A 14,413-nucleotide genomic window follows, 5' to 3' on the forward strand; every position below is an offset into this window, starting at 1 on the left:
AAACGAAAAACGACAGGACTTTTTGAATGCCCTGGTATATATTAGGTTGCTATTGATAATAATTTCCCATAGCTCTTAACTACTGTTTATATTTAGTTTCAGTTAGATTTGAATATGAATTTTATTTATGATGTCATCAAGCTTTCTGGTATTTCAAATGCCTGTTTTAAAATTAACTTTATTATTAATGTTTTTAATTATATATATTCATTCAATTTTTTGAGTATCTAAGGTTGATTAGTATCATACTTATTGATATTGATGTTTGTTGAATGTGAAAAAGGTCTTGAAAATGGACAATAATCTGATACATTGTAAAATTGGGTTTCTCTATGGAAGTTTATAAGGATTAAATTGTATTAATATATTATTAATAAGTAATTAATATACTATACTTAGTAATATAGATTGTTATTGAATTCTTTTTCTTTGGTTTTTTTTTTTTTTGAGCCTATCTTGTTAGCCCTATTTATTTATGAATTGATCTGCTTTGTGATATTTTTAGTAATTAAAATGTTGTTTTTATTTCTTGCATGTTAAACGATTTTTTTGTCAAGAGAATATTCTGATACTTAATTGGGTAAAACCCTGATGGTCGAGCGTGATTCTGACCAAATCATCTTCTTACACAACTGTTGGTCTTCCAAAAAAAAAGTTTATAAACTTAATAAATTATATTGTGCATGGCAATCAATGTAAGAATGCAGTACAGTACCTCACTTATAATCTAAAGTAATTATTGCACTGGACATTGTACCATAATGGATGTAAAGCCTTAAAATGTAATCTATTTTGTATTGATATAAGTCTGTTAAATTCTCAATACTTTTGAAATTTGGATTAGTTCCATTGGTATTAAAAAATGAGCTGCTGTGTAGTGGTTAAATGATTAACATGACTGGCCATCTATGTATTATTTCAACGAAAAACTGGTTACTGTAATTTTATTGTTGTCTGTTTTACTCTTTAAGTCAATAATTAGTTTGAATTTGATTTTATATTTGGGATGCAACTGGTTTATTTGTGGAGATTTCTGAAAATTAATATAATTTTTTTTCCCCATTAATTGTACTTTTCTGTGCTCTACTTTTTTTGTATTACATTTAAAAAGATGTTTTAACATTTTAGTCCCTTTTATCTTCTGCCTGGTCACATAAGACAGTAAATAGTAAATTGATTTATAAGTTGTTAATCTTTGGTATGGTTTTCCCTGCTCCTTCATAGGGTTGTACATTACATTCTTGTAGTCCTTGTTCAAATATCTAACCTTATCAAATTATCTGTTCTAGATTTAAGATTATTATTTTTTTCTCATTGAATCTTTCCTTTTACATTTCTGTTGCTTTTGACTGTTGTTTTGTTTTTATTAAGGCATTCTCCAATTTGATGAATTATCTTATTTATTTTGTTCTAATAGTCTCTATAAAAGTTAGTTACTGTTAATGTTTCATTCTCTAGGTGAAGCTTAGAGATCATCCTTCTGTTCTGCCTCATTCCAAATTTTATAAAAAAAAAAAAAAATAGACATTTTAGAGCAAATTTTAATAACCAATAGTTTATTTATTGGATTTGCAGCATACAATAGCCATTAGTGGGTACCCTAATAATTTAATTTACATTTGGTTGTTTATGTAGGATTTAGGAGTTCAACTAAGTCAGTTGTTAGTGAGTTGTAACCTTAAACATGAATGGTGAATAAAGTTTTAATTCATTGTTCCTAATTTTCCTAGGATCACATTTAATTAACTAAACTTATTCTGTTTTTCTTTACTTACTATTATTAACTAAACTTTAGGTATTAAAAAAATATTGACTGAGCCATAGCTTGCACCAACCAAAACTGACATTTGAAAATGGAACATATTCTTAAGATAGACAGGAAAGGTTTAAAATGTTGCAGTCCTAGTAAATTTTCATTTTTAACTACCTACTGATAGTGTGGCAATTACTAAAATTTGTTTCAAAACTCACTTAAGGTACTTGTTTAAACAATGGCTGTTCACTTTTTCTTATCATTTATATCTGGGGACTCCATATTCTCTTGAACTACTGTTTTATTTCCCTTGAAACTGAATTATTAAAAACCTGATTCATGTGTTACTCGACAATAAACCTTGAAACTTAAAACCACTCCCTGTTTTCTTTTTAAATGGCTGCTGATTAAATATTTCATATACCCATATCTTGGACATTTACGACAATACAGGAAAATTATAAAGTGTTTTAGAATCAATTTTTCTTTCTCTTAAAAACTTCTCCATCTGTTGCCAACTTCTTGACTTCCCCTAGAGTGATTCCTCAGTCTAGGAGGACTTCATCAGATACAGTATGAAGTCCTCCTACTTATTCCTTGGTCATCCACGTGTTGTTTTCCCTCTGTCTTAGCTTCTCATATAATTTTCAGGAGTCTGTTGATCAGCATTATTTGTACGTGGCCAAACCAATGTTAATTCCCTTCTATGAATGTTTTCCATTAGTGGATCCTACCCTGTCTCTTCTCTTAATGATCAAATCTAGTACTGAGAGCTTTCTACAGGAATTTCATTTCTGTAGCTTATCTACGGTTTTAAAAAAATTTATACTGGGAAAACTTTCAACTGCATAGATATGAACACTTGTTTGTATACAGTCATCCTTATTTTTTCCCTTTTGCTGGGACATAATGGAGTGTGATTTCTGCATTTGTTGATTTCCTTATTCACTGGTTTATTTGTGAATTCATACATCTACCTGTTCCAGATTTAGGCCTTTTTAAATCAGAGCTCCTTGTACACTAGAACTACTTTTAGATACAACCTTGTACTTAGTTTTGGTTGGGTTGATGGTCCTACTTTTTTGGTTCACAACTTTCTCCCATGCTTGTAGCACTTCTTGCAAGGATCCTCTGCTCTTTTGCAGTTATGAGAATGTCATTGGCAAATACTACCATCTGGATGTATACGAGATAAATTTTCCAATTTCCTACTTTGAATTTTGGGCTCCTTAGTTCAGCTTTGTATAATAATTCTGTCCATATGTATTACAAACAGTAATGGGCTTAAGCTGTCCTCTTGCTTAGCTACTATTTCCATTTCAAATCTCTCAGATTTGACATTGAGCCAAACTCCCATATAATTTTAGATATAAGCAAAAAATGTCTTAAGTTATTGGAAACTCCTTTTATCTACTAATGCCTGCTAGAGTTCTATCCGGGGTACATTATCAGATACTCCTAGAGATCTTGGGAGGCAAGGTAAATCTTTTTTTCTTATAATTGAAAGTAGTCGAAATTGACAATATAGAAACTATGATTTTTTGCCCAGAAACTCCATATAGTGAACTCGAGTTTCAACCATAGAAATTCTATTCTAAATTATAAATTCTTTATAAATAATAAAAGCAGTAAAGCATCAAATTTATTAGCACCTACCTTACATTCTGAAACTAAATACCATACAACCCCTAGTGCAACTTGTTCACTCGCTAATGAGCAATTAGTCACATTTTCATCCTCACTCGTTCATCAGTGTAAATTTGACTTAATTTCCTGTTATAAACATATAAGCTATAAACTTGAAAACTGGCAAACAACCTTTAACCGAGGCTAATTCAAAAAATTAAAATTTGTAAAGTTTTAACTTTCTAAAAAAAATAAAAATGGCCGACCCAACTTAGAGACAATAAGATTTATTTGTGATGGTCTATTGTAATTAAATTCAATTTACTCTCGTTATTGGATTTTTTGGTAAAAGTTTTTGATTTTGACTATATTGCTTACCAAATTTATAATATTACATATAATTCAAATTGGGTGAACAAATAGTTCATAAAGTAATTACCCCTGTAATCCAGTCAATAAACAAAATGACACAATAGCTTTGGGTTCCATCAATGTTCCAGATGTCATTGCCTCATTACAGAAACATGAATATTCCTCTCTACTGGAGTACATTTCTTGCTGTGTATCCCTCAAAATTTGAAGCCTTTACTTAATTTGTATTTTCTTTTTGTAAACCATTTTGGATTGTGTCTTTGTCCTCGTGTCTCATTTTTATTTTTCAATTCCATTCTTTCCTAAAGAAATCGGGTTGATTTTTTTTATTATTTAATTCCACTAGCTCACCAACTTCCATATTTAATAATTGCATAGTCACCGCCCAAAAATCTTTTTGTACCTAGACTTTTTGGATACCTTATCAAAATCATAATTTATGCTGCCCTTGATTGCTGAATTAATTATTAACTACAGTTAATTTGAAACCTCTTGGAACAAAAAAAGAAAATTACCATGACATAATATTACATTGTTATTTAAATTATCGAAGATATTAAATATTAATAACTGCAAGTATTTTAATTAAAAGATCTATTAAATTAACAGGTATAAGCTATTTAATGAGGTGTAGATGCTTGACCATAGATAAATAAGTGGAGAAGATACTTGGGAGGGGGTGGGGTCAGCAAAAATATGCTAACAAAAAATTATTTATTCAATGTTTTGACCTGATTTTCAGCTCTTCATCAGGGAGTTATAGACAGTGATTTTAGCTAAACTGTTCTGTTATATCAATTATCCGTAAAATAATATAATGATGAAAATCAGGTTGAAACGTTGGCATGAATAAGAAGATATCCATTACCAAAAACATGTGATAAAAATTAATTACAAAGAGTGTAAAAACTATTATGTAGGTGAGACCTCACAAAACATAAATAATATAATAAAACTTAAACATAGTAAATCTAACCATACGTCTCAATTAATACTTGATTTTTTTCTGGATTGCCATTGTCCTGATTCTTTTATTGGTCCATACACATTTTTTTCCCATTTTTAAAAATTTTTTTGGTTTCCTTGGGTTAGAAAGAAAAGCCTGTCATCCTAAACATCCATAAGATGAACATTAAACATTATAAGTAGGAAGGTTTTCTTTCCTTAAAAAGAACATAAGTACAAAAAATTGCATACCCTTAGGCACAAATTAAATAACATATAAAAATATCAAAGAAGAGTTTTAAATTACTTTTGTGAAGATTTCTTATTAACAATAATTAGTTTTTTTTTTAACTTTTTTTCAGTTGTTACAAGTAACAACTTAAAAAGATATTTCAAATCTTTAAGTTTTTATTTGAGATTTGACATATACATTTTTTTTAACAATATGTATCAAATCTTGAAGTTTTTATCTTTTTATAAACAGATTCAAGTTTTTTATTCACTTGTTCTGTTCCATCCATCAAGAACATTAGTTTAAAAATAGGAAGATTTGACACCGAACAGTAGTTTCCATGTCCTTCCTTCTGATTCCATTGGAGTTCCTGCATAACTATTTTGAGCATCCCTATTAAGGAAAGGGAATATTGCCTATTATCCCAATGTATATTAACCCTGTTGTGATTGACTAAAATATTCAAAACTTACTTCCATGATGTTTCTATATCTATTAGATTGACCTCCATCATTTAGTTCTGTCCTATTTTCTTTTGTATATGTCTGAGGATCACCATGTTAAGGCCATAGCCAATCTGCATCTAATTTACTGGATCACTGAGCACAGCACTAAACCCTTTCTTCATATCTTTGGTGTGGTGGATGTTCCAGTTGCAGATACCACTCAACTCCTTACTCTGCACCCGGAGCCTCTTATGGAGTGTCTTGTCCGACAGTCAATTGCCAGGAAGGGGTAAACAGCAACTCTAGTTACTTTGAGAAGTTCTCTGGCTTCTCCAGTGTGGAGAGTAATACCCTCCTTGATGTCTGTACCTGAGATTATGCTGGTCAACAAGTCTCTAGCAAACTGGTAGGTGCAGGTCAGGATGCAACCACCCATTCTGTAGCTGGCACCACCAAATAGTGGGTGGAAGCATCCCGACTTGTTAATGTCATCAAGGAGGTCAGTAACTTTCTCATTTAGTGCACTGTCCTGTGTTCTTGTCAGTTGGGTTTGTGGATAATTGCTAGACACTATTGCTACATCAATCCTGCCTTAGTATAGACCTTGCCTCTAGGTCTAGCCCTCCATTCCTCTGGGTTTCTTTGCAACAGGTATAGAGGTTCCAGGGGAGCTTCTAACTCTTTCTTGGTCGTGCTATGGAGCCTATCCTTTGGGTTTTGCAGCCTTAGCTGCCAGTTTTGATGGAAATTTTGTAGCCTTTTCCTATTGCACCTTTTCTGGGTCTTTGTGAGGAGTTTTGCAGTTTACTTTACATCCTGAGATGCGGTAGTGATGGCCATGGCGAAGTCCTCCCCCAATCGCTATCAGAATGACCGGGGTTATGAGAGAAATTAAAGGTGCTTACCTTTACAGTGGGTTCAGCAGCTGGCTGGACAACGATATCAGCCTCTGCTGAGTTTCCTAACCTCTTCCTGCTTCCCTATCTGGACGTTAAGCCCTCCCATCTCTCCCGTTTGGGTTGAGTACAGTGCCCCAATGGAGGATTCATCAATTGTGTCTAAATTAACAGCAATATCTGAAACATAAAGGTCTGAGGAAAAAGAATATTTCTCATTGGTTGTTAAATTATTATTATTAATTTTTTTTAGTGGACATTTTGTTCCCACAAGTATGAGGGGGGCTTCTCAACAACAAATTTACATGCTCCAGAGTTGTTGTAGATCCCTGTGTAGGACTCAGAAAACTCTCATGCAATAACAAAGTTAATACTGAATGGGTGCCTATTCCTGGCAATGAACATGCTGATAAATTAGCAAATAACAGCTCTGAAACCATTCCTATTACTCCTGAGCCAATGCATGTGGCATTAGCCTAAGCTATGCCTAAAGTAATATAAAGGCAGCTTACAGCTTAAGTCAAGTTTTACTGGCTTAATAAAAGACAGCTACAATCGAAGTTGTTCCTAGATGAGCCCCATAGGGACTTAAGCGATGAACTGCTTTGGCTGGACAGGAGTTCCCTTAGGAAAATTACAGGGATCTGCAGACTTAATAAACAAATGTTTAACATCAAGCTTGCAGAGTCACCCTTGTGCAGATTCTGCAATGCTGAGGATGAGACTGCATACCACATTATATACTGGTGTGTCTGTTTATGGGTTTGAGGTTCGCACTGTTTCAGGTGGATCCGAAGTGATGTGAGCTGATCAATCCCTCAAGCTTTCTGAGATTCCTATAATCTATATATCTTGAGCTTTAATAAGATCATTATAATGTTGTGGTCCTACAATGTTGCAACGTGGTTGGAGCACAATAGGCCTTATAGTGTTTATCACCATTAAAAAAAAAAAATGAGGAGTGCTTAAACTACACGGCAGGTACCACCCCCTCTCCCTGCAGTGGGTATTATATAAATGGGGTGCGTCTAGTTCTGCAAGTGGGTCAAGCAGGGTGGATCTCAAGCAGGGTGGATCTCAAGCAGGGTGAATTAAACAATCCCTTGATTCATAGATTCTACAAATTTTAAGCTTTAAAAAAGCTCATTATAATGTAGTAATTCTGATGGCACACTATAGGCCTTATAGGCTCCAGTGCTCTTCTCTTTTCTACTGTAGTTTTAAGTGTAATCAGATAGTTCAGCTGCCTTACAATTAATATGTGGGTTTTCATAATAAATTATAATTATTAAAAATTAAATTCCAAAGGGTTTATTTGTTAACCTTTATTGTATTTATTTTCAGGAAATTAATTTTCACGCTTTTCCACTCCTTTATTTTTTATTTACACGTTTTGGGCTCTTTTGTCCAATATCCAGTTTTACAAATAGAAATATTTCCAATTAACAATTAACATAGTAATAATCAATAATACTGATATTGCACCTTAATAAACTATTTTTTTTTTCACATTTAGCCACAACAAGTAATGTTTAAATACATATTCATCATTTCCTCAATTTATGACCATTCAACAAGAAAAAATATGAATAATTACTAAGATTTTTTTTAGCTCAATCTCAAGAAACTTTTTAGATTTTTTAAATGATGATAAATTAATGAAATGATGTATACAAATTTAAACATTATTGGATGTATCTAAATGTATAAAAAAAGATATTTACGAAGGCGCAATATCAACTTTATCGATTATAATTATATGTTAATTGGAAATATTTCTATCTGTAGAACTTCATAATGGGCAAAAGAGCCTGAAATGTTGTTCATGAGTAAATAAGAAATAAAAAAGTGGAAAATGGTAAAAATTAATTTCCTGAAAATAAATCTAATAAAGTTTAAAGATTCCTTAATAATTTGATATCAGGTAAAAAAAATTCTAGTACGGTGGACACATCACACAACTTCCACTTACTTCTCCAAGTTTTGTGTTGATTAATGAGTTCATATTGATTATTTTTGTTTAAGCTATATTTAAAAAAATAATAAAATCTACTGACCAGGAATGTTCGAAATTGTGAACAAAACATTTTGATTTTTCAGTTGCTAAAAAAATTGGTTTTTAGGGTTTCTCAAGGTGTAAATAATGAACACAAATTTTGTTCCTGTCAAGAATACAACAGTTTAACAAAATATACACAGTTGTGATGTAATCAAGAAAGATCGGGCCCGTCAAGTTTTTCCTGTTTTGATCGAAAATATCTATTTTTCCTTTTATCTCCTTTAGTTATTCATAAAATTCTTTAGTATTTTGTGCTTATCCATTGTTTATTGTTGCCAACTATTTAAACTGATAATTTTTTCAAGTAAACAAAATTAAAGGTACTTCAGAGGGAGATTTTTAAAAAATTTATCATTTAAGTCTCGTCAGACTATTTTAATGAGGATAAAACCTAGCTGATATTAAAGAACATTCAATTTTACATTGATATACTGAATTTAATCAAAAATGTTATAGCTGTTTTTGAGAAAATTCAATTACTGAAAAATTTATTCTATACAGTGGTAATTCCGAACTTCCAATTATAATTTTCAAAATGTTATTATGTTTTTCTTTTCTCTTTTTTTAATGGTATAGACTATGTTTTATTTCTTTGTTAAAAGCTAAGGCTAATAAATAAATATATGGTGAAATATGATAATAATGTAAGTGTGCAGTAGGTTCCAACCTTCCGACCAAAAAGTTCCTCTTCCTACAAACTAGATTTTTTATAAAGTCTTCCTAACCCATTCTACAATCCCCTGCAATTCTCATTCTGTTAACATGCCTCTTTAAATCCTCTTGTATCCATAACCTCAATTGTAAATTATGTGATGATCATTTTAATTTACTTTCTTATACAGAAGGAGTTGAATATCTTAGTATCTTAGAGCATATTATAGGTGACCGCCAAGCTGGATTCAGGAGAGGAATGAGTGCACTAGACCAGATCTTCATTTAAAAACAGTTACTCAAAAGCGATGGAAAGTAGATTAGGATGTGCACGCTTTATTTGTCAATTCCACAGCAGCCTATGATTCCCTAGACAGACACTGCAAAAGAAGCAAAGGGAATAGGTTGGCGAGTAAATGAAGATAAAACGAAATACATGATAGTAAGTCGAAAAATCCTTCCTAACAATATGATCTGCATGGATGGCAAATCATTTCCGAAAGTAGATAGTTTCAAATTCCTCAGCAATACAATAAACTGCATAAATGAATAACTGACCAACATAAAACAGGGTTTACCAAGAGCAAACAGAGCTTTCTTCTCTCTGTCAAGAATACTAAAGTTTTGAAAAATTTGAAGCTAAGGGTGTACAATGCTGTAATCTAGCAAGCCCTGATATATGGCTGTGAGACCTGAGCTCTAACCACCGCTCTGGAAAGCAGAATCAAGAGATTAGAAAAGAAAGTATTCCACAAAATAACAGGAGCGATCCGGTATCAGAGCCTTAATACGTGGAGGAGAAAAACTAATTAAAGAGAACTGCTTGCAGAGATTGATCAGTCATCAATATTTATTAGTTTGAAGGTGAGAGGGGCAAATGACTCAGAGCAATCCATCATGACATCTAACAATGAATGCCACTACAGTTGGCATGAGACCACGTGGGTGGCTAAAAACCAGATGGATTGAAAGAATCAACAAAGATGCAAATTGAGTTATGCAAGAGCTACATGCAGCAAATTGGAAAGCAGTAGCCCAAGATAGGCAGGCATGGAGAAGACTTGTGTTTTTTTTTCATACCCTCCTTTAGCAAATTTACAAACAGTTACCTATATATTATAAGAATGAGAGATGTGTACAGTTTAGGTTTTTATGGAACAGGGAGGGACTGCTCTGCTGGAAGGCTGACACAAGTGTGGTCCCAGAATTTATAGTCTGTAGAGCCAACCAAGGGAAAATATATTTATGTGTGTGTGTGTGTTTGTATATGTGTCTTAATACTTTCAAAAACTTAATTTTATTAATTGCTGTGGTTGAATGGCAGGCAGCTGAAATAATTTTAATGAAAACCACATCTTCTGAGTTAATTAAAAGGGCTACTACCTGTCCGTCTTTAGCCCACTTATCAGCTCTAAGACAACAGAAAAGGGTTTCCCTCATACTATACCTAGAATTAGCAAAACTATTCTTGTCTTGAATATTGTTTCCTCTTATTGACTCCACTAATCAGTTGAGAAGAGAAGAGTACTGTTTAACTAATGTTATGTTGAGAAGAGAATTATTTAAAACTAACCGTCTGAAATAAATACGTGAGCAATATGGCTTCTTTGTTGTTTTGCTTCAAATAAGAACTAATGCTTATAACACTTTGAGGCCGGTTAATAACGGAGCAACTATATCGCACTAGTATTTCTAAAGTGACACAACTCCAAATTCAAGACAACTGACAATGTGACACTCTTGCCTATGGAGGGGGAATAGCATTAAGGCAGCAAGAGTGACACAAGTGCCCTCCGGCGGACAAGCTCTGAAGCTAGGTTGATACAGTTTTGATGATTCATAAAGATATATTTACCAATTTCTTTCATAGTCATAACTCAAAAACACCGATTTTAGAGTTGTGTCACTTTAGAAATACTAGTGCGATATGTTTAGTTTTATATCGTGAACAATATTATGATGTGGATTTGGAGGGTTCATTCTATCATTACGTTACTTCACAACATATCTATTAAATTGTAGGATTTTGTCTATGGCTTTACAATGGTGCATATACTATCTTTGTATTCTGATCAGTATTTAACTTAGCTGTTACAATCCTTTGATATTTTTTGTCTGATATTTAAAGAATTATATTTTAGGATGTGGTAATAATTAACTTAATCAGGTTACGATGTCGCCTGAATTCTAGAGAATGGAGTAGCCACTGTGCTTTGGAATACCAATACTGTTTATCATTGATGGTACAATCCTCAACATTTTGTGCATTACTAGCATAACTGCTCTTTTCACGTCCTTGTATTTATAGAAACAGCTAAGGAATAATGATCAAATTTTCCACTGGGAGGCTTAGATCATGTAATTTGTTTATAATCAAATGTTATTTCTTGGTAGTTTCTCACCATTAAGTCATTTCAAAAAGTTGAATATAAAAATCTTTATTATCAGAAAACTATTCCATATAATTTTTCTTTAGATTTCTGATCTCATAAGAAGAAAATTACTTAAAAAGTAGTCAGCGTAAATGCTGTTCTAATAAAATAAAATAATCAGAGATCATATAAAATAAAATTGACTTTGACATTTATAGGACCACTAACCGGAAGCTCTACAAAGAACCATATATGACATAACAACATTAGGAATATTTCCCCAGCTCCTGGATGACATTTTCATTTCCATTCTTTTTCACTATCTAGAGAATTCATTCAAGAAGTGAGCTGGTAACATTGTATAAAAAAAACAAAACAATCCGATAAAATATAGAAATAAAGGTCAGTGAAAGTAAAAAATGAAAGAAATCATTATAAATTCAAAGGAACATTCCCTAAGTTTTGTCATTTAGGTTATCTTGCTAAGTAAAGCATTAACCTTCTCTTCTGTTATGTCAACAAAATATATGTCAAGAGTACCTTTTGGACTAGAATTAGGCTTTATTTTTTTGCTTCTATTTTTAAGTGTTATTATAATTTTTTTTGTTTTTTAGGTGCTATGTGCTCCGATTTCTACACTACCAGCTATTGATTTTATCCATAAGTGATAATAAAATTCATGATTGAAGGAAAAAATTGAAGTTGGCAGTAAGTTATTTTTTCTTTATTTTTTTACTATCCCTTAGTTAATTTGAAATAAATCAGTAATCTTTTTTTTTTTAATTGCATTCATTAAATTTTTATTTGATGGCAAAAGATCATTGGGTATGGGGATAAATTATGATAATAATTTATAATCAAGGTCTGTCATTTTTTCTAATTTTCTAGTTGTAGCTCTGTGATATTTTGGTTTATTCTAATGATTCATCTGTGTTTTTTTGCCTTTTGCCAACAAGATAGATTTTATAATAATTCATATTACTGAACTACTTTACGTTACTTATACAGATCAAACTTCCTTGTCTTTATACTTCTGATTGAAGAATTTCTTTTGATAGATCCTCTCTAATAAATTAATAAGCATTTTCTGGTCAATTGAATCATTACTTCATGCTGCTACAAGCACGTACTGAATTATTTTTATCTATTCACACCTTGTTTTGCCTTCTTTATTGTCAATGGAGAAATCATTATCACTGATTGATTACAATTTTCATTAAGTTAAGTTGAGTTTCATTAAAAGTTAATTTCTTTTTTTTACTTTAATTTTAGCTTTATAATAGTGGAGCTCAGTTTAAATTATTAATACATCAGCTTTGATTCATCAAACCATTGATTTGAGTAGAGAATATTATCTGATATCCATGAAATCAATTTTTCTTTCTTTTATCATTATTGGGCGTGTGTTTATCATGGGACATTAGTGACCAATTAGGAAACTTTATAGAAAGGGCACTAAGACCCAGCATTCTCTCCACTAACTTGTTTTTAAATTCAATCGTTTACCAGTGTTTTGTAATTTTTGGTTCATTTTAAAATTACTATTAAATGTTGTGTTCATTTAAATGTTCAGTTTTTGTTAATTTTCTCCAAAAACTGAATTCAGGTGTCCCATTAAAAGAAGAACATCCACCATATTTAGCTGTTATTAAGAAATTATCATTTAACGTAATAACAACTGTGGATCAAGATAACCAAATATAATAAATCGTCAAGAGAGCTCTTCTTGTGAAAATCGTCAAGAGTATGGTTGCTTACCTTTTGGAGAAAGTTTTGCTTTTCATTAAGTTACAATTCACAGTTCATACAGATGCCTGATTAAAAACATGTTTTTTGAACTGTTCCCTTGCAGAATCGATTATGGACTTGATAAGTAAAACTGCATATCCAATTTTTGAAAAACAAATAATTTAAATTAGAATGCATTTATATTGCAGATAAAAATACTGTATATGCAAGTACCATTTGATTCTTTTAAGAAACTAAATTTAAAAAGAAAAAAAATATTCTCAAAGGTTGATTACCTTATTACCTTTTAATGTTGATTCAAGTATTGATAGTGATTTAACTAACTATTTAACCCATTCCTTTTGTACCAACGGTTCATCCCGCCCTGCTTCAACAGTTCAAATGCTTGAAAAATATTTTTTTTCTGATTTCACTATTACAACTACTCAATAAGAATTAAACTATCTTACTCTTACTTTAGACCTTATACAGCCAGAGTCCGAATTCTTATTCTCATTTAGTTTTCCTACTTACTATAATTATTCATATATATGTCCTTATAACTGAATTTAAATACAATTATATCTTTATGTACATAATAATATATTTTTCAAATTTGGATTAAACATGTATATTTGAACATTTTGATTAATGCAATATTTTTAGAGTTATGAAATTATATTGATTTCATACATACAATGAATTTTTCTTTCTTTGTTTAACACTGATAAATAAAACTTATTTATCATCATCACCATTCTCGGCACTACAACTCTTTAAGAGCCAGGGCCTCCTGCAGTTTGGCCTGCTAGTTCTCTCTGATATCCCCTGCTACTGTTCAGTTATGATTTCCAAAATGGACCTAGCATAATAGAGTGGAACACCCGATGGTTCTTATGTACTGCTGTGCAAAAATGATTTCTGCTAACTGTAACCTATCACATCTTCATAGTAGATTTTATTTTAAAATCCTTAATAATTAACAACTTAAGAACTAATATTGCAAACTTAAAACATAAAAATTTAACATGGATGGGGGAAAGTCTGAGTGGGAAAACCTAGGTATGCCTACTTGTATCAGATCTGCTGGTGGCAAGAGATGGAAAGTACTAAGAAGGGTTTCAGAGGAGTAATTATTAGGCCTAAAGATGAATCAGACAAAATAATCCTAAAGGATCATAATGCCGACGGAAACTTCTACAATTGAGAACTCTAAGAAGAATATGTGGTTAGTGTCATATTTATACCCAAAAGTGTTGACCTCCTCAACAAATGTTGTTTATTAACCAACATTATATTTATAATGTATTTATTTATATATAGATATAATATA

At 31.6% G+C, this 14,413-nt stretch overlaps 1 long non-coding RNA gene across 2 annotated transcripts in view; it reads left to right on the top strand.

The window, feature by feature from the left end:
• Positions 1–14,413, top strand: part of LOC106684843 (uncharacterized) — a 32,407-nt gene that overhangs the window by 2,810 nt on the left and 15,184 nt on the right. For both annotated transcript variants that reach the window (XR_010842816.1, XR_010842817.1), the window contains exon 2: positions 11,967–12,060. This is a non-coding gene — a long non-coding RNA (uncharacterized lncRNA). The remainder of the gene's footprint in view (positions 1–11,966; positions 12,061–14,413) is intronic.

The sequence above is a fragment of the Halyomorpha halys genome, unplaced genomic scaffold (assembly GCF_000696795.3).
Source record: "Halyomorpha halys isolate HHAL.00 unplaced genomic scaffold, Hhal_1.1 Scaffold624.1, whole genome shotgun sequence".
NCBI classification, from domain to species: Eukaryota; Metazoa; Arthropoda; class Insecta; order Hemiptera; family Pentatomidae; genus Halyomorpha; species Halyomorpha halys.